Source organism: Excalfactoria chinensis, chromosome 10 (genome assembly GCF_039878825.1).
Source record: "Excalfactoria chinensis isolate bCotChi1 chromosome 10, bCotChi1.hap2, whole genome shotgun sequence".
Taxonomy (NCBI): Eukaryota; Metazoa; Chordata; class Aves; order Galliformes; family Phasianidae; genus Excalfactoria; species Excalfactoria chinensis.
In genome coordinates this window covers 7,283,291-7,310,241 of record NC_092834.1, presented here as the reverse complement: position 1 = coordinate 7,310,241, position 26,951 = coordinate 7,283,291, and the positions used below count along the sequence as shown (strand labels likewise).

General features: G+C 44.9%; 1 protein-coding gene across 2 annotated transcripts in view; it reads right to left on the bottom strand.

Annotated features, from left to right (window-relative positions):
* The window catches only part of MINAR1 (membrane integral NOTCH2 associated receptor 1), a 49,376-nt gene that overhangs the window by 14,934 nt on the left and 7,491 nt on the right, over positions 1-26,951 (bottom strand). For both annotated transcript variants that reach the window (XM_072345976.1, XM_072345977.1), the window contains exons 2-3: positions 2,480-2,682; positions 1,075-2,086 (exon numbers count right to left, since the gene is read on the bottom strand). The gene's annotated coding sequence lies outside the window, so the exon portion shown is untranslated. The remainder of the gene's footprint in view (positions 1-1,074; positions 2,087-2,479; positions 2,683-26,951) is intronic.

The window sequence follows — 26,951 nt, the reverse complement described above, 5'->3', positions numbered from 1 at the left end:
CACTGGCACTGTTCTGCACAGGAACAATGCACGCTTAGCATCTTTACAGGCATCGCCACTGCCGACCCCATCCAGATTCACCTGGGGTGGGCTGACAATAGAGAAGTTGCTGTTTTCTGGCACTGTGTTTGAACAAGCCCTGTGAAGGCACACTGTGCTAACCCAGCTCCCAGCAGAGACCATACTGTAAAGAGACTCTGCACTTCAGCTCCCCAATAAAATCCAGCAGCCTCCAAAGCCTTCCAGAGCATCGGTTGATGGGGAACTTGTGGGTAAAGGCAGCGTGTCCCCACAGCAGTGTCAAATAGGGTTTGCCATTGGTTTTCTTCACACAATAACATCAGGCTTATTATTTGTATTGTTCAGTTATGTAACACAGGTTAAGGTTCCTGTATGGTCTGGCAAAGTGCAAACAATCAGTCTAAAACCATGCAATAAATTACTTGAATTATTACTGCATCATATGCTCCTAGTTGTTCTTTGCCAACTACTGGCCAACAAGCACACACAAACACTGTCCTGCCAATGCATTATATCAAAGCACACCCAAATTAAATGTTTTTCCCCCAAAATTTCTGCACAGTGAAACAAAAACCACTGCAAACACTGCCAGACAAATACAGATCAAGTCAAACACGAGCAATTCATTCCATCTATGCTCTGCCTGCGTTTCTGCATGGCAAACCTACAAACACACTAGACCTGACTTCACTCAGATGGGCTTCTTCAATCCAGGGGTTGCAGAATCTCCAGCAGGGATTTAGGGGGCAAGGTTGGGGCTCACAGTGTTGGTCACCTCCAAAGACAAAACAATCTGTGTAGGACTATGCCTCATACCAAAGTCATGGAGTTTTGAGATTATTAAGTCTCCCCTTTCTGGGGAAGCCCAACAAAGAGGTGACACCCCCAGGTGTCAGCAAAGCACTGGGGGCTTCCATCCTGCACCCCATATCTCCAACCTCGGGGGGTACCGATGCTGAGGTCACCTCCCCTCCTCCAATCCCTGCATCCACCTAGCAGATGGGGACCACTTGTCCCCTGCACCCCATCCCGCATGTTTCCCCCGATGCTCACCTCGGGCTCCGCCTGCCTCTTGCAAGGGGAGCGCGGCCGTCAGGGCTGCCCCTTCCTCTGCAGCAGTCGCTTCCCAACCGGGAGGAGGAGGAAGAGGAGGAGGAGGAAGAGCTCGAAACCCCAGCAGGATGCCATAGCGCCGGGCTGCGCTGACAAAGGCGGTAGCAGGTTGGCACGGGAGAAGGAGGAGGAGGGACAGGAGGAGGGAGGGGGCTGCACAAGCCGAGCCTCCCCGCGCCGCCTCCCGAGCCCGCAGCTGCAGGAGGGGGTTCGGCCCGGCACGGCGGGAGCCAGCGCTGCGGCACTGGGGCTCGGCGCCCGACCAGGGATGCTGCATCTTCCGAGCTGTATTAAATTCTTATCATACGGTGGATTTCGCAGCAGCCCAGCGTCCAGCTTTCAGACCTATTATTTCCTTCCCGCACCCCAAATCCACACATTGGGTGTCTTGGGGGTGCAAGTGTAGTGAGGCAATCTTCCTACTTGTGGTTCGATGCGGGGGTACCTCGCTCCCCCCAGCATCCACCCCACCGGGCTGAGGATATCATGGCTTCATGGTGCTGTCCGTGATACCAAACCACCTCACACAGGGGGATGGCAGCCCTCGTACCCAACCTCTTCTCATAGAGGGTCGGCGTCCCTGGTTGGGATGGGGTCACTGGTACTGAGAACGGCTGCACAGGGCAATCAGCACCTTGGCTGTTGCATGATACATGTGCAGCACCGAGGCACACTCACTTGCCAGAGCTTATCCAGCATCAGAGCATCTTTCCATTCCTGATGGACAACTTGCTGTTCCACCCAGGAAATACTGCAGAGAGTTTTTAATAGAGGTGTTGCTAGGTTGAAAAAGCAGGAAGGTATCAAAGCCTCGTATTTCATCTCTCAGTAATCTTCAGGAGGTGAAACATCGTGTTTTCTCTCCATAATGACTCCATCCAAAGGACTGCATGCCATGGACATCTCCATCTAACTTACTGTGACAAACTTGGGTACAGATAACTCTGCTTTTCTGGAAAAGACAGAGAAGGTTTTTGTCTGAATCCCACTGATACACAAAGTCCTTCCATTGACTTTGGAAGAAATTTGCACATGATTCAGTGTACACATATACACACACATATACATGCATTGAATATAATAGACTGAAGGAAAGGGTAGATGTCACAACACTGAGTGACATGGTTCAGCGGTACAGTGGTGATGGGATGATGACCTTCTTGGGTCTTTCCAGTATTATGAGTCTCTCTCTACATACATACATATTATATATATATATATATATATATATATATATATATATATATATAATATAAAGACACATGCATGCATCAACTAATAAAAGAAGAAAAGGTAAACATGGATATTTGCAAATGGAGTTTGTACTGAATTTATTCTTACCCACCACTTCACAGAAATAATGAACGAGGCAGTGTCCTTGAGCCCCCTTTTCCATTCTTCTCTCACAGAGTTTTGTACTTTAAGCAGCCACTTAGTTGTAAATTGCATGCTTGGATGACTTCAGCTCTATACCACATCTTATAGAGCATGTCTTCAGGTCACCAGGATTCACCACAAAGCTCTCCGTGTCCTTCAGAGCTGCAAATACTAAGAAGGCAGAAGTTAACTCAGGCTGCAGTCAGAGCATAGTTTGAGCTCTTCCTGTTGTTCCCTCACTTCCCCTTCAGAACAGGAGTTACGTATAATTGATGGCAAGGCTTTCACTAGCTGTTTATGAGCAGTTAGCATATAGTAGGAACTACCTGCAAAAACTGGTTTGAAATCATGAAATGCTGCAGCTGGTTTCACACGGACACAGTGGTGTGTCCTGAGCTGAAGGCAAATCTGAAGAGGGTCAAAACAGTGCTCACATGAAGCAAAGACAGCTCCAAACAGGGAACTCTTCCAAACAGCCCAGGATGCTGCAGGGAACCACGTCCCCCACTTTACCATCTGGACACCAAAGGCCATGGTCCTCACCCCTGTAACCCCAGCCTTGTTGGGCAGCAGCTGCAGTGGGAATCTCATCCCAGAGGTGAGTATCATAGCAGCTCTCCCTGTCCCCATTCCAATTTTAGAACCATCATCATTTCCCCTCCCCACCTTTCCTTGACGTCTACACTTTGTTTTCCACACTCCTTTTCCCTTTCATCTCTTTCCTTCAGTTGCTGGCACATTTTTCTTGTCTAAGTCTTTCATACCCTATACATTCCCCCTCCCCCCCCCCCCCACCAGCCTCTCCTCCCATGTTTAGGGATGGTGACGTCCCCTCAAGCCAAGGCTGCACACATCTGCCCTCCTCATGTTTCAGGTGATCTCAGGAACCCCCAGATCATTTCCTGATGAATCTCTTTTTCCGAGCATTGAAAGATAATAAATTTCATTTTGCCTTAGCCCTGACTGCTTTCCTCCCCGTCACAGTCTGGGCAAAACATTTGTTTCTCTCAGAGGTTAAGACAAACTCCCAAACTTCCTGCTTCGTTAAATAGCACTTAGCAATATGCAGCCTGCAGCTTGCTATTTTTATCGAGCACTCCACGTTTGTGCTCCCTCAGATATCTCAGTAGGGTACCAATATTGCTTAAGTGGGCTTCTGCGGCCAGTGCGCAGTGCATGATTGATAATGGGCAACTTCTTGTTCAGCTAAACAGGTTTCGGCACAGGATCCCCTGAAATACAGCAACCATAAAAAACAGTCTGTTGAGCAGCATCCACTCATACCAGATGTACCGACTGGAGGTTATGCCAAATGTTGAAAGCAGAACACTTGACACCAATCCTAGACAGAAGTGAGTTTTTCCCCTAAAATACATACAAAGAGAATGGGAAATCTGGAGCACGACGGATAATATAAAACAATTCTGTGAGCGCTGATTTAAACTTTAAAAATGAGTTCCAGGTTAGACCACGTACAAAAACATAGATGACTGAAGTGGTCGCATGCTGATACACCTGAGTGCAGAAACTTCACATTTAAGCTTGTGTGACCAAGTGAAGCATACCCACAACTCAAGTCTTTGTATTCATGACTGCTATGTTATAAATGAGCCTTCACCTGAACTCTTTAGTTCAGCTTCTTCTGAATGCATCATTAACCACAAGAAACAGATTCAGGCACTTCTTAGGAGCAGCACATTCAGACTCCCTCCCTTGAGTGAACACGCACAAAAGCACAGGTACAACTTGGTTTAGAGAGAAAAAGGAAGAGATAATTAAGGGCTACGTTTCAAACAGATCCCCTAGGAGGAAGGGAGCATCTTGCAGTGCTGGAAGACTGTGCAGATGGAGTCAGCGTGGCTCACACCCATCTGTGCTCAGGTTTCACTCTGTTTCAGCCCTGCTCCCTCTCAATGTGACAGGTGACCACCTGTCTGCTCTGCAAGATGGCCATGGCCACAGCTTAGCAGCAGGATGTGTAGTAGGGCCACGGGTTGGAGCTGAGGGCATGTTTGTACCACACAAGCTCTGGTGAAGCTGTTTCTTTCCATACCACACACTGAAGAGGTGAAGGTATTTCCAAGCCGTGCAAAGTACGTGCTGATTTCTTGCAAGTTCAGGTAAATCCTCTATACAATCTGTCTCTCCGTTGGTTACTGGCTTATCCTCAAGTCTTACTGGTCACGGTTTTATAGAGGAAAAATAAAAATTACCCTCCCATGAGTGCTAAATGCTGAAGGAATATCTTTCAGCTCTAGCAATGCTCAGGGATGGAGGAAGTCCTGCCTTGAGCCCTGGCACTGCTTTTCTAACTCATTAGCACAGTCTGCCCAGGGAGGTGATGGGTTCACTGCCCCCAGAGGAGTTCAAGAAATGGGGAGATGCAGCACTGAGGGACATGGCTAGCAAGCATGGGCTGACGATTGAACTAGAATCTTAGAATCAGTAAGGATGGAAAAGAGCACTAAGCACCCAATGAAACCAGAAAGTCTTCTATGTGTATCATCAGGGGTCAGCTTGCCCCCACTGGCAGCAAGGTAACGTGCAACAGTCCTTAAACTCCTTGGTGTCCATGAGAAATTCACAAGTGCTTTGCTTTTACCAACCACCCTGAGTAATTCCTTATGAGGATGGCCTTCTTATGGAGGCCTCTTAAAACGTCCATCCTGATTTTAGGGCCGACAGAGTATTATCAGCCTGCAGAACAACAATCCATAGCATCTCACCCAATAGCCACAATGTCGAGCAGTTAGTATTTGATTAAAAACACCTTCCATGAAGGCCTCAGTCTCCACCAAAGACATCAGGGTATGAAGAAGCTATCACTGACCTCGGGGGTTTGTCTGGTTCTTGATTCCTCTTGGGTTTAAAAGTGAAACTTCTATCACAGATTTCCCCTTGGATTTGAGCACCTTCAGAAGCTCAGCTCAGGGAGCATCAACATCCAAAGCCTCATCTGCCCTCAGCGTCCTCTCAGGTTCATGCCCACAGTAACCCCAGGTGCCTCACAGGAATGTTGGGTGCTGTCCTACTTGTCCCTTGCCCCTAATTTCAGCCTTGAGGTTTGGAAAATGAAGAAAGAGCCTTTGTTTCTCATTGGTGAGTAAAGGACAGAAACTTCTATTTTCAAGGCAGAACCAAGGGCTCAGGGAAGCACCAGTCACTGTAACGGAGAGGATTAATTCTGACTCCTTCCAGCAGATCAGATGTAGCATGTGTTTGCCTTTAGCTCTCAGAACTGTCTCCCTGCTGTTTTAAGCTCTGGTTTCCCATCTCCCCTGTGAGTTTTGCTCCAGGAAGCAATTATCTTGGAAGCAGCCCTAGAACCAGCGCGTTCACATCTGACAGTGGGCAGGATGCATTTCCATGTAACCTCAGGATTCTTCAGCTCTGCTTTTATTTCCATCTCCTTCCTCCATCTTTGCTGTGGGAATAAGGATCACATACCAACCAGATGCTCCAAGGCTCTCGCAAATTAAGCAATACATTCTGACTGAGCCTATGGAAAGGGAAGAGCCAAAAGGAAAGGCAGAAGGCAAACGCTGTACAGGGTCCAAGGTCAGGTTCCTTAGGATGATACCTTTCATGGAAGAACCAGAAGAGCCATCCAACAGGTTCTGGCCCAAATCTCTGTACCTTTCACTGCTCATAGTATCCATTTCCTTTGAGCTACATCTCCAGGACTTCTCATCCTTTCACATTCTTTTTCCTCCTAACAGCCCTGCAGTGGGTCACTGCATCATTCATATCAAATAACATATGGCATAAATAAGATGCATCACAACAACTCGCTTCTATTAGCCAGGAAATCACACTTCCCCATGCTGGGAAAAATGGCAGATGAAAGATAGATGACCCACATGGATCACAATAACTTAAATTACATTATGGAGACAGTAAACTGCTGGTGACACATCCTGTATGAGCCTCTTTAACCACAATAAATAGACTGAAACCTTTCTAGCATTTAATCTTTTCTCCCATTGACTATGAGCAGGTCAGAGAGAAAAATAATCTCTTCCTCCTACATCTCTACTGAATTTAATTAGTTATTCCAAGTCCATACACATACATTCTCTTGCAGTATCCAAGAGATTACACACATGTTCAAGCCTAGTTCTTCCATAACTGCTTTATCAGAGTGGACCATGTAGAACCACATCTGATATGTCAGTTTTTACAGGATTTATTTAGAATATGGGGAATTTTTAATACTTAAAGAGAGAAATGGAAATGATGAGAACAGTTTAATTTCTTCCCATAGCTGATTGTCCTGGTTTTGCTTTTTTGTGGCTTACATCAGCCTCACTTTTGGCACACTACAATGCTTTAGATTAGTTGGGTTTTTTTTTCCTCACTTAGATAAAAACTGTGCCCTAGGAATGCATTTCTACAGTGTTCCCTAAGATGTCTGCTGCTGCCCCTCCACAGTGACCAGACCTTGCATCAGTGGGATCCATCTGATCTGATCTGTCGCAGAGGTGCCCTTGTTTCTGCACTCCAGCAGGGCTTGCCAGACTTTGCATCAGAGGATAAGAAGGTAATTGATCCCACAGAGGAAAAGGGAGAGCCTGAGGCCAGAGACAGAGACACAAACTGGAGAAAGGCAACGTTTATGCTTTTACCTAAATCAATAGTACCCAGAAGAAGTGGCTTTTGCTGTGCAGCTATTTGCTCGACATCAGGCAAGGCTCAGATCTGGAAAGGAGTTTGGCAACTCCTGTGGGTAAGAAAGCACCTGCAAACTGCGCTTGGAAAGTGCAGAAAACTCAGAGAAGACGCCTTGAATTGACAGCAACTGCAGATAGGCACGAGGGGCAGAGGCAATCTTCCTGCTCCAAGCAGAAGCCCTTGGGATGGTGGGTATTTGTGTACGTTATTTTGGCTCCAGCTGCAGGTAGCACTACATGAATTTATCATGGCCAAATAGTCACTCATAAAACATCCCAGGTTAGAGCGATACTGATTTCCCTGTCAAAACCAAACTAAAATACAGATAAATAGCAAAGTTCCTTTCCTGCCCTGAAGTCGGGAGGACCCAGAGTGCAACAACATCAGCACAAACAATTTGCAAACAGCTTTCTCTCCTCTAATGGCACTTCCCCTCTAACTTCCCTTTCAGTACGACTTGTGGAGGTAACAGCTATCGATCATCAACTACTTTAACCAGGAATGGTGCTGCAGAAACAGCAGAAATCTCATCAGGTTGCTGTTAGCTAATCTGACCACGCAGCACGGGCACAAACAATTAACACCCAGCACTGACTGCTGGGCTCATCATTACCCAGAAGTATAAGGTCCTCTGAGGACTCGACTTCACATTTGGGTACAGTTCAGAATATAAAAGCTGTACCTGAGTAACGTGCCTGCAGAGATGCTTACAGAGTACAGAGTTATAAGCACAGGACCTGCAAACATGTTTTCCATTGACTGGAGTGTACAACATCTTATTTATCACAAGTCAATTGATGACCAAACTCACCCAGCAAACTCATAAAAGCATTAGTTCGTATTTGTTGTTCACATGCAGAGACATTATATATCAAAAAGGTCAATGCTTCCCAACTAATTCAATTATAACGCAGCCATCTATCACACCAGCACAGCTAAGACCACATTAGCTTGCAGTTTTTGGAGAATGATAGAAGTTGGAGAGTACATTCAGGATATTCCACCTTCATGACAAACCTTACTGCAGCCACTCTTTGCTAAACACCTTCTCTCATACCTGAGCTGCTTGTTCCTGCAGGAGCCACAGAGGTTAAATATATTGAGACAGGGCTGCAACCTGAAGTTAAGCTAACTGCACACAGCCTGAAAAATGGAGGTGCCCAAGAATGTTTTATTTGTCCGCATTTGTTATTGCAGGTGTGACAACTGAGATTCATTTGTTGGTCTTTTTCAACAGATTTCATCACAAAATGAACCTCATTAATGTTTTCATTAATTACGTCTAGACAGATCAGGAAGACACTAATTGAGGCGGTGGCATTAGGCACCACAGAAGAGCGTGGATGCCTGTGTAGGGCACTGAACAGGGCGAGCATCGCTGGGAAGGTGCAGGAATAGGGGAGGAACTGCCCCGCTGTGCTCAGCAATATGCAGCTCAGAGCCAGAAGAAAAGTCACTGAGCACGCAAGCCCTGTGACACCCCTGAACCCACAGAGCTCTCTGAGCCTCCATTCAACTCACAACACCCACAGAGCCTCCAAGAGATTTCTGTTTTCATCTTTACCAGGCCAGGACTTGCAACAAGGCTGTGGTTTCCCAGTCTAGCAGCCAGGAGGGACCACAGAGCATCCTGCAGCCCATCCTCACCTGCACTCTACATATCACCCAGCAAACAAACACCAAGGCCATTTCTAGCTCCAGAGATAGCCCTGCCCATGGAAAAGCACAGCAGCCCAGGATACCACTTTGTTGTGCTGAATCTCAGCACAGCACATTCACTCTCTGTTTGCACACTCCCTCCCCATCAGATAATATATTCCAGCATATTCTCTAAGCTGTTTTTTTCTCAGGGCAAATACATCATTTTCTCGAGTATTTTTACATCACAGCAGCAGAGCTGATTTGATGGCACACAGCTAATGCAAGGCTTTGCTTTCGCATTTTGCTGCAATCTGCAAGGAAATTAGATAGTGGGCTCCTGAGATGTATGCATTCTAAGTCCCTGTGTATCACACTGGAAAGCATTAAATGATCTAGCAATAAACAAGTGGAATCCAGCAGCAGATACTTAAGTGTATACTGTTATTTCAATGAGCGGGGCAATAGCAACATCATTCTCATTGCTCTTGCTTGATGTCATGCATGAGAACTCTCCTGCCTACCCAAATGAGCTCACATACCCCTTCCGTGCAAATAGGAAAAGCATTCCTCTACTCTGGACATCATCTCTTAGCTCGCGTTGCTTCTTATTCTGTGGACTGATAACACCACTATGGCCATCAATTTTATCTGTATTTATACAAGCTGGTGTTATTCCCCATAACAGAGACCATCGCTGTTCTTTATAAATCTCATCAGGAGGATAAATCAAGAGTAACATACATTTTTGTAGGCCTATGAATCCTCAACCAGCTTTCACTCCCTGGTTCATGCAGATGAAGATGGTCCTCAATACACTTCTACACACGCCAGAAGAAAAGTTACACGCTGTTCTATGAAGCCCAATGAATTGTAAATTGAAACCCTGTAGATTGTCTGTGTGTGAAGGCAGATTTTATTTCCATGCCGAACAAACTCCTGGAAGAGAAACACATTCATTTTAATACCTACTGCTGGAACTTGAAGTGTTTTTCCCTGGATTAAGGGAACTTGTAAGGAAAAACTGCTGTTGAGGAGAAGCAAGGCTGAGTAGCCTTCCCCATTCCCCTCACATGGCGTTAAATCTCTACTGAAGGGGGAATATCAATTCTTTACAGGAAGAAAAATAAAGCAGTGACGTCCTTTGAAAGTGAATACACGTCAGTCCAAGCTGATGGTTTAAATTAAATATTAAAGATTAAATAAATAAATAAAGCCTCCCAAACAGAGTTTGATTGATGTAGAGCTGCGCCTTCAGAGAGGATTTGCGGAAGCAGAAACTCACGCTATTGTTCTTTGTAGAAAGAAGAACAAAATCAATTTTTACAAAGCAAGATTATTTTGGGAGTCAGCTTATCAGGAACGCTGTATCTGGGACATCTGTTTTTCCTCTCCCCCATCCTTCCCTTTCATTTCTGGTGACTCCAGAGAAGACTGAACAGCAGCCCAGAGCCTGCCCAGAACTAGGTTACCTATTACCACTTTTATCAATGTGAGTACATTGAGTTTTACTGTAGGCTCACCCATTTCAAAAGAGTTATTTCTCACCAGGACTCCCATACAAATAAGATGAGACAACATCAGTTAAGAGTCTGGGGCCCCAGTTCCAAACACAACACTGGCACTGGATGGTTCTTACTGGGTTCCAGGTTCCTATAGCACCCCCTGCTCCTCTGGAAAGGCTATTAGGAAAAAATGCTTATCAGAAGAGTGGTGATGCAGTGGCAGAGGCTGCCCAGGGGGGTGGCAGAGTCCCCATTCCTGGAGGTGTTCAAGGAAAAGGCAGATATGGCACTGAGCACAGGTGGGTTGATGGTTGGACTGGGTGACCTTAATGGCCTTTTCCAAGTTCATTAATTCTGTGCCATGGAACATCTTGTTCTGCCACACAACTCATGCACAACTTGCCCTGGTCATGGCAGCAGAGTTACACCAGGGCCTTTCATGGGAAAGAATTCTACAAACACAATAAAACAGCTGCAAAAGATGGTGAAAGTTCAAGATGAAAGTGGCAGGGAGAAATCCACTGGGCTTGCAAGAAGTCACTGGAGAAATTCTGTTCTTAAACATGTCTGAAATCCCTCCAGAATGAAACATGTTATTTTGGAGAGGGATGTTTCTATAGCCAACATTACAAGGATCAGTTGCCAATGAAAGAGCACAGCAAAAGAAAATACTGAAAAACAATTGGAGATTGTCTGAGCGCTTGTCACACAGATCAGCACACAACATTAGCCTCATTAACACAGCTGTGCTCCAACTTAAACACACTGAGAACACAAATGGACTAACAAAATACACACAAGCATAATGAAATGTGTTCTTTAGTCCATCCCCAGTCCACTCAGAGGGGTTTTCTCTCCTCCTGCCCTGCATGTGAAGCCATCTGTAAAAGCAACATGGGAGTTTGCATCAGGACAGCAAACATCTGCAAACCCAGAAAACTCTCAGGTCAAACTGGATTTGGCTCCCTGACTGCAAGCAATGAACGCAAACCCTGTTCTGTGTTGCACACCCACAGCAGGATGAGAGCAGAGGATTGCAGGGGCCAGGACCTTCAGTGAAGCCACCAGCACATGTGGCCTGGATTTATATCACATACACGTGCTTTCTCCAAGCTCAAAAGAAAGACTGCCCTTGCTCAGCAGTGTTTTTCCCCTGGAAAGAAAAAAAAGAAATGCAAAACACTTATTCTCAGTGATCAAACATGAAGGTAAAAGATTCAGGCTTCTCCATCCTCTCCCAAACGGTGTCCATTGCCACATACACCTCAATCGTGTCTTTTGGAAGAAGCTGTGTTTTCTTCTTCTCCCTTTACCCAGACCTTCCTGCTCACACCACAATTACAGAAACTGCTCTGTTTTAATGCCAGCTACCCCAGCAGACTGGAATGATTATACAGCTGAAGTTTCTTGTTGCCCAATATCATCCAAAAACTGAAGATCTGAACAATCTTCTTGAAGCTGTGTGAAGATTTGTTAAGATACAAAGGGATTTTATCAGGGCAGAGATGCACCTCTTGCCACGCATTCCTGTATAACCTCCTGAATGCTCACAGGTGCAGACAATGACAGATGAAAAGACAAATTCAACCTTCCTATGCAAACCAACTGAAAAGCTTCACTTGGCCCTACATCAAGTGAGGAACCTACAACCCTCATTTTATACAGAAAATACCTCAACTCCCAGACTGAGACAGAGCCCACCGGCTTTAAAGGTTAATTTCTAGGCGCATATGTATGCTTATGGCTCAGTCAGCCTCATTATTAGTTTAGTAGGCTACAAAACTCTTAGCACATCTCGCCATGCTCTGCACTAGGACATTAAGCTGTAGGAATTTTCCTCTTGACACCAACATTTCATTATCTGCTTCTGTTGATTATTCAAATTGCATTAGATGTCGAAGCTTGCTAGATTCAAAGACCTCAGTGAGACGAAAGCAGTTATCTCCAGCACAGACAAAACCAAGGAAGCGAGCACAAAACCACACCATCCCTCAGGATAATAAGCAGGGGATACGATATGAAGTATACCAGTGCCTGCTCCCCAATCCCTCCTGAAGATGCTCCATAGCAGAGATGTTTGATTTCATAACCTTGGTCAGATAAAAACAATGGAAAAGAACCTTCACAATCAGAAAAAATAGTAAATAAAATTGGAGATTGCCTAATTATTCTCTCAACTAACAGCATTAACCTCATTTTCTCCTGCTAAGTGAATATCTTATGTGATTTCTGTGCTAAATGCAGCTGAATGTCAAAGACATTGATCTTGGCTCCAACCTTTGCTTTTATAGGGTTTGCATCTACCCTGTTTTGGCACTGTGCTATTGGTTTCTATTAGTGTCGAAGTGCCACTTTCTGTTCTGTTTGTGCTTATTCACAGAGCTCAACCCCTCAGAGGGTAAATGCCAACCTGGGTAGATGGGGAAGCTGAGCTATCAGGGGAAAAGATTCCCCTCCTGCCCTACAGCATCCCTCTCCTTTTTCCAGTGTTTCCACGGGGCACGGAGCTACCACCTAGAGGAGGAAATGATTTCCACATGGATTCACCACCTCACTTCTGTTCTGAAATCACTATGGACACTGCTATGATGTTCTGCCCACCAACTAAGTGTGACCACCCAATGCTGGCAGTGATGGGGAAGCAGCAGGAGCTGCAGCTGCACCCTCCTGGCTTGGAACCACAGGGTCACTGTGAAGACAGCTCTCCCTAGCTTTGCCCTGCACAAACCATAGGCTCATTAGATTTAAAGCTTATCTGTGACTTCATATAATAAACTACTTCTACATCCAGAGCATCGTCATCCTTTCATTTCTGTTACCCTCTCCCAGAATGCTGGATGCTGCCTCCAGCTCCCTGCACACTCTCCAGAACATGAGTGCAAAGCATTTGCTGTCCCCTCATGATGATACACTGCGTAAAGGCACATTAATCACAGAGCTCACATTCATTTATTCACAGCATTATAAACACGAAGAAGTTCTTTTGTTCTGAAGGTTTGTTTCCTTAACAAATGAAGGTAGAGGTGCCAAAAGAGAAAAAGAAAGGAGAAGGAAATAAAAGAACAACATCAAAATATTAAATGTGGGAGAATATCAAGCCAATGCACTCACAGATTTCTTGCCAAAATACTTGAAAGACTCCTATATCTGAAAACAGGACAGAATAATAGGAGCAGAAGTGTTAAATCAATGTGCTTAACAATTAAAAAGATGAAAAGAAACTCTGACTGAAGAGATTTACCTGCAGTCCCAAGGAGCTCCTGCCAACCAGGAGAGCCCTTGTCAGGAGAAACTTCTTCTCCAAGAGAGCAGTGCTGCAGTGGCACAGCTGCTCAGGGAATGGTGGGGTCACCCATCCCTGGAGGTGCTCAAGAACCGTGGGGATGTGGCACTGAGGGACGTGATCAGTGAGCATGGTGGAGTGGGTTGAAGTTGGACTGGGTGACCTTGGAGTCATTCAGGTTGGAAAGGACCACTATGACAGTTATGCCTCGAGCCCACAGTGCTCATCTGAAGCTCAGCAGATGGAAAGAGGATTTCTGGTGCTTGCCTTCATCAAGCCACAAACCTTAACACGGGGATTGACATCACAGCTGCTTAACTTCAGGGGAAGGGATGAGAGTGGTGCTGGCAGGGCCACTTTGTGAGCACCTCCCCCAATTATAAGGCATGATATTGGCAAAAACGCCATTCGCAGGAAGAGTGACCACTCTCAAAACCTAATTAAGCCTTGCCTACAACAAAATGTCAGAGCAAAGTAAAGGCGTCTGCTCCAATTTTGTCAAGAGCCTTCCAGCATTTCCATTACAGACAGTTTGATTTTTGACAGAACCGTGATGCGTGAAGTCAAGGCTCGCCTGCAAACTGCAGATGATGAAGACATGATTAAGGGAATAAAAATCACCGCTGGAGATGGTGGTCTTAATTAGCTCCCACCCCTTGAATGTTTGCCTGTATTAATCCTGCTCTACAGCCATCACAAGTGGGCACAACCCTGAGCTGCCTGCAGTTTCCTGTAACACCCAGCAAACACAGTAACCTATAAAGCAGGAGGTGGATGCAAGTTATTAAGTCTTCCAAACTCCTTACTCAAATTCCAAGCCGGCCATTATTTTGTAGTTAATCTTCTGTCCGTTTGTGGTGATGAGGGGGACAGATGTTTAATTAGTTTTAACAACAACCAAAAAAATCCCATTAAAAATTGCCTTGCTTCTACTGAACTAGATTTATAACCTGCGCAGACAGCACTGAAAAAGCCAGAGAAAAATATTCCGTGGGGAACCCAAGAAAATGTGCATCTCGGAACATTTTCTCCTGCACTCGGGGACCTCCGAGGTCTGCGGAATGGGAGAGAGAAAAACACGTGCATTTTTCAGCTGTCACCATCACTTATTCACTTAACAAAGGAAAAAGAAAAGCCTAATTACTCATGGGTCCCCTTTTAATCTGCGGGGTTAGCCATGTTTAACAAAAAAAAGAAGAAATAAAAGCAAAACACGCTGATGAATTACCCCCCGTGCTTACAGCAGTAGAAAGAGAGCAGTGTTTCCAGACACATCCAGAGCAGAGTGCTGGAGGATTGCAGCCCACCCAGCTGCTCCAGCCCTGTGCTCCCAGCAGCCTTTGTTTACAAGTTTTTAAGCACTGTTTTGCTCAGGGATCAGTTTCAATCCTGCTGTGTCCAAACAATCTCATCAAGGCCATCGGTTTGTTCAACCTCCTTGTGCACCACTTCCCTGGCATTCCAAATTCAGCAAGCAAAGGTTTTAATCCACATTTCTTTTTTCTTTATGCTGAACTAAAAAAGCACCTTGTTCCTTATCCCTCCATCCCCATCTTTATCCTTTCTTTCATATTTTCTTCCTACTAAGTAGGCTCCTTCCATCACAACCCACTGATTGGAACAGGAAAACCTTCCCCATTCAGGCAAGCAGTCATTAACAAATAGCTACAATCAATTTCAAGCTCACGCTTTTCATCAGACCATTTACTACCATTCTTTGGAGTGCAGAGATACCTCCGGTCCTGCTTATTTCTGCCTTCTGGATCCCCCCAGTGCCCCCACACCATGCTTGGGACAGCAGACCCATCCCCAGCAGGCTGCTAGTATGCATTTCCCTTTGTAGTTTGCTTCCCTCTTCTAATTAACACTACAACAAGACTTGATGCTCTCCCTTAACCTATAAAGCTCTAGCACACAGTCACATCAAACCCTTCAATTAAATATTTGCAAATATCAATAAAGACAAATCTGGGGTCCTCGCATAGCCGCATCAATGCAAATTGGGTGCAGGTATAGAACTGATAGAGAGCTGAAAGAACTTTTTGATCACAGGAAAAGCCTGTGAGCACAATGAGATTTGCCGGCTGCATTCTCCTATTTTCTCATATGAAAATAGAAAAAGAAACCGCAAGCATTTCTTTCAGGGCTGATTTCGGCCTTATACTAAATTGAATCTTTTTTCCTTCTTTAAACAACACTGTGCTGTGGGAGAAAGAGAGCAGCAAACTGCATTGGGGGGCACATTTGCATCTCTTGCCCTGAGCACCTGAGCAGCTGTAGGTATCCCTATTCACTGCAAGGGAGTTGGACCAGGTAGCCTTTAGGGGTCCCTTCCAACTCCAAGGATCCTATGGTTCTACACAAAGCAATCAGCAATCTCAGAGCAGCCCTGAGAACTTCCTGCATCGTAGTCATTGCCTTTCAAGGGGCAGGTGGGTTGTGCTGTACCTCCCCCCACACAAAGTAGATCTCTGGGTTTCCTGGGTATAGAGAGGGGAAATAAAGACAGATCTCAACAGGGAAGAGTCACTGCATGCTTTGATCCCCTTGTGCTCTACCTACACAGCTCCCGTCTCACCCCAAAGTCTCTTCAGTGCAGCATCCACCCCAGGGGCCTCCTGCACAACAGGATGAAGTCAAGAATAAATATCATAGAATGGCTTCTGTTGGAAAGGGCCTTAAAGATCATCGAGCTCCATTCCCCTTGCCATGGACAAGGCTGCCAACCACCAGATCAGACTGCCCAGGGGGCCCATCCAACCCTGCCTTGAATAGCTCCAGGGATGGTGCACCTACAACTCCTATGGACAAAAAAAATCACATGGTGTGGACCCAAAACCAACTGAACACTTGAAGCTTCAGTATGTACTCGGAGAGGTAGATTTTGAGCTCCAGGATGACTAATACAAACGAGTCCATAGAAATGGAAATCACCCCCATCTGAAGTGGAAGTAAAACTCGGGGGCTTAGAACAATCAAGTCTGGGGAACTGGGTAATTCCTGAGGATGGTGATAATTAAAAGAAGTTAATCTATCAAGGCATAGATGGCAGCGGGTGCGAGGGAACAGCAAACGTAGAACAATGTTTAGGAAAAGCCCATTAATTCAATTGCAAGCGTGTGCAAGATTTCCTGAAGAAGTTATGAAGGGAACAGTAATTAAAAGATACAGTGGTTAATGGAAAGCGGTATAAAAAGTAGCATGGATTTACAAAGGGAAGCTGACAAATCCAATATCTTTCTTTGAAAAAGATAACTGGTTTTCAACAGGGGAAATATGGTAGATCTAATCTGTTTGGATATCTGTGAAGAACCTGGTAATAAACTGCCTTCAGAACACCAGTATTTCCCACCAAACTACATCCTTCAGTTCAACATCTAAACATTTCTTGAGCAGCTCCAGTGCTGTTGGCCCCACCATCTCCCTGGGCAGCCCCTTCCAGCATCTGACCACTCTCTCAGAGTAGAATCATTTCCAAACATCCCACCTGAATCTCCCCCTGGGGCAACTTGAGGCCATAAGGAGATCCATTCAGGATCTTCTTTCCACACGCAGTTATGAAATCACCATCTTGGGAACAGTAATGCTGTTCTTATATAAAAATGACAACTCTGTTTTTTATATGGCTGCAAACAGATCCTTACTGGTGACATAGAGTCCCTGCCCAGCATCCCCCAGCTGATAGTCACATCCCACTTAGCACTAACCAGCTGCCAGCACAATGTTTTCTCCATGTTTTATTCTTGCCCTCCCATCTCTTATCTTTGATAACCCTTAGAGGATTAAGGTCGCTGCTGTTGTTGTCAGTTTGTTGTTTTGTTTTATATATATAGTTGATTCAATTCAATTTTCACATCTCTGGTGCTTTATAAACCAACACGCAGAATGAGCCTGTTTCAAGGAGTGCAACAATTTCCTGTCCTTAGAAGCAGAATGTGACAGTGCTGTAAATCTCCTTTGTTTTTAAAATATTTTGTAGGAATTTCACATCATAAAACATCATGTTTTTAATCTCCCCAGTCATGCAGTTCTTCCCACAGTACAGCAAAGTGCAGTTTGGGAAAGGATATCTACCAGCAAGGAAAAGATATTGGACCATCCTTCAGGATTCAAATGGAAGAGCTTACCATATCTTTTTAATGGCTATTTAACCAGTACTATGCTGCAAACACAACACCAATCACTGCAGAAATGCCCAGTGCACAAGTTTCCTCAGCCACAGGAAGATGTTGTACCCTACAGGAACGACATTAGCCCAGACAGCAGCCAACCATGTAGTGCTCAGATCTCTCAAAGCCATCCTCCTCTTGGCCTGCAGAAACACAGACCCACCTGAGCTCTCCTTGCTGCCCCAGCTATTCACTTCATTAGCTGGTGCCTACAAAGCATGATTTTCCTATTACTAGCAGTGGCAGTTCACCAGCATGAATGCATCTGTATGGCAATTAAAGGAATAAAATCAGGGAAGGCTGCTCACACCAAGTGGTGTGAAACTGCTATAACATTCAAATCAGGCTGCATGACATTGTACAGCTCTCCACCCCAACCACAGCAAGCCAAAGTATTAAAAGGAAGTTATTTGAATACTGTAGAGAAAAAAAAAACGATATAGAAAGCTGGCACATAATCTTCCTGTCTCCAGGCCATAACATGGCAGTGCTGCAAAGGTGCCTATTTTGGAAGTATCACGCAGGCACTTTCTGTCTCCATCCCAGCATGCTCTAATCAAAAGCATCCTGATCTCAGGTTCAGGAGCTATTTGCAAGAACGGCCAACAGCACACAAGCTATCAGGGAGACTGCTGAAGAGTAGAGTTCTGCACCAAGCAGGCTTGCTAGGATATCACCCACTCAAGGATGTGAATGATAATTTGGATTATTTCTATTTTCTGTGGTGTCCTGAAGCAGCATCTTTCCACTACTTGCAGGAAGCTTATAAGAGCAGAAAGGGGACTGGCTGACTTTTCACACAGTCCGATAGCAATAGGACAAGGGAGAACAACTTTAAATCAGAAGAGGAGAGATTTAGGTTTGATGTTAGAAGAAATTAATTACTCAGAGGGTGGCATGGCACCAGAACAGGTTGCCAAAGTTGTCCCATTCCTGGCCAGGGGCTCAAGGCTGGGTTGGATGGGGTGCTGGGCAGCCTGAGCTGGTGAGAGGCAACAAGGTCACAGCAGGGCCTGGAACTGGATGGGTTTTAAGGTCCTTCCAACCCAGGCCCTTCTTGGATCATGGTGTGGTAAAGAACGTGGAGAGGAGGCTGGGGATGGGATGGGAAGGTGCTCAACCCATTGGGAAAGCACCTATAAGGAGCAGCCTCAAGAACAGCTGGACACTGGCTTGCCAACAGGCAACAGAAGCAGGACCTATCGTGATGTAATTTGTAATCATTTAGCTGCTTTAAGGCAGCTCAGGCACACACCAATTCACAGCTCTGCTTTCCCTGAGACTACAGGTTCAGCCACTGTGGAACAGAAATCAATGACAACAAGCCAGATCTCACTTCTTATTGCAGGAATAATGAATAAACAGCCATTCCTTACAAAGGGCAACACCTACAATTGGAATTCTAGCAAGCTTAAAATATATGAATATCGCAAGCATTTGATCTTTTATGAGAAGGGGAAGAATATGAATTTAATATTGGAGAACATTTTGTTTTTTCACATCCCCTGATGAATATTTCAGTCAGAGAAAAAAAAAAAATCAAATCAGCTCCAGTTACCACACGGATATCAGCTCATACCAATACACCATTCTGAATGTAACCAAATCAAGTTTTTAATCTTGGATAACACTCAATAAGTAAAAGCATTTGCTCACTACTAAACAAATATCGCTCCGGCTTAACAGGTGGCAGAGGCAATGACAGCTTTTGAAGAGACTGCAATATTAAGCCGGACACTGTGACAGAGCTGACAGTATCTCTACAATGGTCTTCAGAGAAGAAAATTGGATTGCAAAGTTCCAGTTTCACAGCATCAGGAGCTCACTGGGAACCATCTATGTATGGAGGCTTAGAAACGTATAGAAGATGATTAAGTGTTACTTGCAGGAAGTTATGTATTTCAAGAGACAAGAAAACCGACACCAATCTTTTACTATTTCACTCTAAGCCATAATCAGCCACTGCTGGAGCAGCACCACAACCAATTGCCTGGGGGTGTTCATCCCTCAGCATCTTTTGGGGGCACTTGAGATCACCCAGGCCGAGGCCACTCCAGGACTTCTTTGGACATCCCAGTTCCTGGCTTCAGAGCCCCTTCCTCACTGCCAAACACTCCAACATCCCTCTCCTATGACCAAGCACCAGGCTGGGTCCTGCTCATCTGGGCACTCAATAGATACAAAGCCTGACTATGTCCCAGGAAATCCCTGCAGTCGGAATTACAATTGGTTGAGAATACTTAACAATCCAATTAGTTTCAAGTGACCTGCTCTTAAGATGCAAGGCAAAAAAAAATATATTAAGTCAGGAGGAGTTCTCTTCTTTAATTAACTTCAGTGGAAAATAACTTTGTCAGATCAGGTATGGATATGTTTGCTTTGGTTCACTAGATTTCCTAATAAACACATTAGCCATAACTTATTATTCCAAGCTTAATTGCGCAGCTATAACAGAACTCAATAAAGAGCACAGTTAACACTTGCAAAGCTGCAGTTGCTCTGATTATTGCTCCCAGATGGCTGTGGTTGCACTGGAGTGCAAGTAGGGCAGGGACCTCACCAACCCACAGGAGAGGCAGAAATGGGGATAGGAATACATACTTAAAGAAACACATTGCAGGGTTTTATTAATTCTTACTTCTATGAGCACAGCTTCCCAAGGAGAATAAAGAGTGTGGGCAAGAAAAAGCAACAGAGACATGAAGAACTCTGGTTTTGTGTGACAAAGTCACATTTCTATTTCTCCTGATAAGCTGAGCGGCAGCAATTGCTCCCTATATATAAATATAGAACACTGATTTGTGAGATGGACGTGTTCCTTCTCTACACATATCCTTCAACCACCAGAGAAATTAACCTCAGTCAATCCATCATTCTGCTATCAGCATCTATCACCGAGTATTAACTCTGGTGACAGGACAAAGTTCAGATATAGGCCTCCAAACCCTGCCTGGTGCAAATGAGTTTACACAGCCCCAGCTTCTGCCATCTCATGAGAAGAAATAATACCGACTACCTCCAGTTTAACGATGAGTACAGACAGCATATTGCACATTTATAGGTACCCTGGAGAAAGGTGGGGAGAAACGCACTGCTGATGAGTTATATAGATGAGCTCCCGGCACCTATTAGACCCTCTAATATGATGTAGTCTATTAAGGGGAACACAGACAGAATGAATTACTGTGCTCCATTCATTTTACGAGCACCAGGCAAGAGGGCAGTGGACAGTAAGAAGTCCTCTGACCCAAATTCAACCAGACAGCAGGTAGAATGCAGGTTTTTCAGTGCTGTCCCACCCATCATCACTTGAGAGGAGAAAAGTGATCCTTGCCCAGCTGTGCTGATGGAGAATTATTACTGCCATGCTGCGCTGAGGGTATTTTCTTCACAAAATAAGCTCTGATCTCTGGCTGAGCTCTTCCACTTCAGCATCTTCCCCAAAGCCAACCATTCCCCAAGCCACCCACTGCACATACTTTCAAAGTGGTATAATTTGTTCCACTCCTTGGTAAACTCCATTTTGGTCTAAAACAGTGGCAACCCCACAAAGCAAAATACATTTGACTTCTTCTGGTCAATGGAGCATATTGGTCATGGACAAGAGCTCCAGTTTTCTCTCTCCTCTTGGAATCACATCCTGTATGGGGTCTCACATTGTTCAAAGCAGCTGTGTTTGGGAATGGTGGTTGTAGATGTGCCCAGCAGACAAAATTGCCCCAGAGAGGCAGTAAGACCAAGGCATCCACAAGTCTGCTTTCAAATTTCCCTGCTCTTTTATGGATGCTCTGCAAAAAAATGGTTACAAATAGCAGAAAAACAGCCTCTACTGTAATGCAGCAAAAGGTCCAGTGAGCATCAATTCAGGTCAAGGGAAAGATTTAGAAGGACCAAGAGCCCAGGAGCAGTCAGCAGCAAAATATTGCCAATTAATGTAAAAAGCGCACAAGATGTTCATTCTATTTAAGCGAGTTAAATACAGAGATTAAATGTTATGAACTATTAAATAAAATTAAAGCCAAAATTAACTGCCATGCGTGTTACGCTTAGCCTTATAATAGCTTATAAGCAATGCTCATCAAGAAGCATCACCCCAACGCCAACCCCATGCTCTCCCATGCCCTGTCCCAGCACACGGGGCTGTGCTCAGCCTAGGAACAAACTCCCTGGGAGAGTCCAACCCCATCCATCTAAGCCAGGAACAGCTGGCAACGGATCATAGCCAGCAACCATTGCCCAAACGATCAAGTGATAGAGCTCTTCACAGAGCAGCTCTCAAGTCCCCCTCTGCTTCCACATGTTCACTTAGCCAGTCACTAAAAATATATCGCTTGCCCCAGAGACCAAGAGGATTAAGTCACAGATTTTTAAAGAAGATACGGCTTTTTATAGGAAGGGAATTTGGTAAACATATGGAAATCAACAAGCTCTCCAAAAAGGTTTGCTAATTTTAAATGAAGACAGCTCCGCATCACCAGCTGTTTATATGCACAGACTGAAGGCTTAATTGACAAGGGATAATTGCTTATTCTTCCCAATATATGGTGAATTACATTTCTTCCACTCAGCACATAGCGCTGATGAGAAGCCCGGCAATGACAGGCAGAGCAACTGATAGAGTCATCTTGGAGTGCAGGAGGCTGCACAAACTCCTGCACAGAAGCTTGGGAACAATGGATTGATGGTTGGACTTGATGACCTTAGAGGTCTCTTCCAACCCAAATGATTGTGGGATTTCAAAGGCTTTGGATGAGGCTATCACACTGCACAAGTATTCCCAACTCTTATCAGGTGAGAAGTTTCTCTGAAACCTAAAGGATATCACAGTGCTCTTCATTTTCTAAACATTCATTCTGTTTCAACAGAAAAAGATTTAACCTTTCCACATTTTCTGCTCTGGACACAGTCAATATTTGGCCTAGACTGGCTGATAAACAGTTAAATGACTCCAGCTCCTTTTTCAGTTAAGGCTCTCTTGAAAACAACCTATATCATATTTAATCAACTTGAAGCAATTAGTGCTTACTCAGTAAGTTTCACTGGACTTAATTGTTGTTTTGTATGCAAACAGCACTTTTGATAGGTTCAAGTACAGTGTTTCTTAAAATTAAAAACTGCTGGTGGAAGATGTAATCTAGCATTTGCTTCAAACTAATGCCAAAGTTAATGAAAGCAATCTTGAAGAACACTACCGTTCCAAAGAGCTCTTAAAATAAGAGATTGACAATAAGGCATATTTAGTAATAAGGCATTTTTACTGAGGTCCAGGGGTCACGGGGTACTCAAAGAGGTCACCTTCCTTGTCCCCAAGCATACTGGGTCTCCAGACACAGCAATATTGTCCTGGAAATGGCTGCAGAAGAGACCCAGCAAAAGGCAGAGAAGAGCTAACAAGACTCGAATGAATAGTTGCTTATCTGTCCTTTCCTCTTGCCTAAGGGAAAGAAGAGTCTGCAACAGCAGAAGTGGTCCCAAGCAGCAGCAGAAGCCTTAAAAAGCCTTCTAAATCCCCACATCTATGATTTGCCTATGTCTCAGCAGTAGGTTTGCTGGGTGAGGATAGGGAGTATTCCTGCTTCATCCCCTGAAGACAGGTCCTCTTCCAGTGCCAATGACTTGACAAGCACTGCTAAAGGCTTTGCAGTTTGAGAAAACATCCCCCGTTAAACACTGCACCATCACAGGGTTCTGCTGTTTAAGTCAGGGTGATGAGACAGGAACAGAGGAAAGCTGTGAGGCTGAATTGCATCTTTGAGGTATTTCTAGGGCTCCAGCAGTGATGCCCAATTAACACAAACAACCAGTGCCAAGAGCTCTCCCCAAAGCACTCTGCACAGATTACTTTGCAAAACACAGACATCAGCTTACCATTTTCACATACTGTGCTCTCCAGAGGTTCTACGGCATATCACCAAGGAGAGCTTTTCCTTAATCTATGACTATAGGCTACAGGCCTAGAAGAAATACAATGGAAAGGAGATAACCTCAAAAAAATCTGTCCCTGCTCTCAAGAAAACTGACAGCCCATCCATCAGCCAAGAATCAACCAGCAATGGTTGTTCAGTTTGGTGGCTGTTGCTGTACCACCCCAATAAACGTGGCAATTTAGCCAGGTTTCATTCATTCTACGTGCACTCTGAGGCAGACAGGTTTGGCATTGTTGTAGAAAGCCTCTAATAGGGACAAAAAGCAAAGGATGGAAGAAAGGCAGCCAATCCAATACCCAGAACAGCAGGCACCAAGAGAAACAGTGCTGGAGGACAGTCAGGAACACAGAGCAAAGAACTGGAGAAAACCAGTAAGTGTTTTTCAGGGCATGTAATTACAGCTGGAGATATCTAGCTGGCTTAAATACAGAGGGAATCAAATTTGAGTTCATTAGGGTCTTAGAGTTTAACAGGAAAACCAATGACCTCAACAAAAATCAACAACAAGAAAAACAAAACAGCACTGCTTCCTTCCTCCAGGACAACAGCATTTGAATATTCTCATTTTAACAATTTTTAGTCACAAAAAACTTTCAAGAGCAGATGTGGCTCTTACTGGAGGCTTCTTTGTCCTGCTGAATGGGAGACAACTGCTTTCTGCCATGGAATCATGAGGACTGGAAAAGACCACTGAGCTCATCCAGTTCAGCTGTCAGCCCCTCCTCACCGTGCCCACTAACCACACCCTTCAACCATGGCACGCTGCCTTGAGCACCAGCTCCACATTCAGACAGAAAACTGCTATTTCAGCCTTAAGCTCAGAGCTGTTGCCTTGGTGTCACCCAGCTCCTAAACGCCGTGTTGATGGCGACAGCACAGACAGCTTTGAGATGGGCACTTCTCACCCTGCCCTGGTGGCAGCTCCTGGTCTGTGGCACAGGGGGTGCATTTGGTGCTTCAGAAGAGAACAAACCGCTGCAGGCAAACCAGAACATTTGAATTCCTGCCCAGCAAATCATCCCCGAACAGGAACTTTCGGATCAGCGTTTATTAATTCTGAAGTGTGATTTTGTTTCCAAGAAACTTTGTCTGCTGCAACAATAAAAAAAAATTTAAAAACTGCTGCTCTGGCAAAGTTTCTGATTGAGGAGAATTCAAATGACAGCACAAGTGTTTTGCTGATAACAAAATCATACACGTTTGTTTTATAGCCGTTGCTATTTGCCACAGAATATTTATGGCATGTGCAGAAAAATTCTATGCATTCAGCACAGTTTAGAATCCTTTCCCCTGGACGGTACATTTTCTGGCCAGAAGCTTTGTCTGGATTGCATAAACCAACACATCCACTGCAGAACTGTCCTGCTCCCATGTGCAAGGCACATAAAGCTCGCTCGCAGCTGCTTCCCTCCTATATTACCATTTAAACCCAAGTAATGTTAGTCTAAGCAGATAGTTCCCTATAACCCATTTCCAGGCAGCCTACATGTTGTTTTATCCAACTTAAGATTGTTTTTAAAACACCTCTTGCAGTTAAGACTGGGAGCATAAGGCAAATTCCAGCTCTGGCTCCTGCTTCACTCAGTTTGTCTAATAGATCTTTGGGCAATGCTGCAGATTACTTGATGGCTGCTGGATCTCATGTTGTCACCTCTGAAAAAGTGCATTGATGGACACTGATGACTGCAGGTCAGAGCAAACAGCTGGCAAATGACTACTAGCTTTGCTGTGGAGGAAGCTAGACTATCAAGCCTGGAGCATTTATCAGGCTGCAGGAAAGCTGACTTGCCTGCTAAACAGGGTGGTTGACTTCCACTTCCCCCCCCTCCCCCCCCCCCCATTCATATGAGGAGGGAGTAGGGATTCATATGGCTGTTTGCTGGAAAGGAACAGCTTTCCAGCCCAGCGATGAAGCCTGCCTGAATTACCACTGCCCTGACAGCTAGGATATATTGCTTTACTCCTCCTTTCAGAGCAGAACTCATGGATTTGCAGCTGCAGCCCTTAATCATTAATCATTTAGGCCCAGAGATTTGACTTTCATGCAACTCCAACAAAGCCCTTTGATTTTCAACAGACAGCTTAACCCCCAAGTGATGGCTCCAACACAGAGGTTCAAAAACACAAGCCAAGACCACGTGTTTCAACTACACTGAAGTGGGAGGTGCTAGAAAAGGTCAGGACACCATCACTGGGACCTGCCTTCCTGAAGGACAAGCCTTCACTGGAGATAAGAAGGTCTTTAGCCTACCTGCACCGAGTCAGGATATCCAGTTAAACAGTCCAGGCTCACATCTGCCAACTGAAGATACCCCAGGTGCATTCAAGGCCAGAGACTGCCCAGAATTTGTCACTTATCTTCCATCGTTACCAAGCACAGCTGGTGTCCTACATTCCTCATTTGAGCTCAATCAACAAAGAGGCTATTACTGCTATCGATGTGCCTCAGACTCCCCCCCAAGAGCTTTGAAGTTATGAATTCTAAGTCATACTGTGAATTAAGCCCTAAGAGTCATCATTTTAAAAGTTCCATCCATAGAATCATTAAGATTGGAAAGCTAGAAAAAGATTGCTAAGCTCACTGTCTACTCACCCTGACCATGCCCACCACCTACATTCCTCAGCGCCACATCCTCACAAGTTCTTGAACACCTCCAAAGACACTGGCTCCAACACCTCCCTGGGCAGCCTGTTTCAATTCATTACCAGCCTTTCAGAGAATACTTTCTTTTCTAACAACCAACCTGAACCTCCCCAGCACAACTTGAGGCCATTCCCAGTCATTCTACCAGTAGTTACCTGGGAGAAGAGGCCAACCCCCACCTCACTCCAGATGCTGCAGGCAGCAGCTGCCAACCACTCAATAGCATGCAAGTGCTCAGAACTGGCCCCTGCAAGGGAAAATTCTTTTAAGAATAGCCTTAATTTTTGTGTGCGGTAGGAATTAAGGAAAAAATCCAGCTTGTTTGTTAAGCTGGGTTGCTCTTCAGTTTGTTTTCTGCTTTATAAAATAATCCTATTGGAAACATCTCTGTGCATACATTCGGTAACTCTGTTTCAACACAAGAGGAAGCCCTGCCCAATATTATAGATAGCTTTAACAAATATTGGAAGGATTGCTCTGCAAATACTAGAGTCCCACACAGTGCTGGAATCAAGAACAGAGCTGGCAGGTGGATGTATTATGTCTGTGCACAAAACACACCATTCTCCTTCAGCGAGGAGGGCACATAACCTCATGGTGATA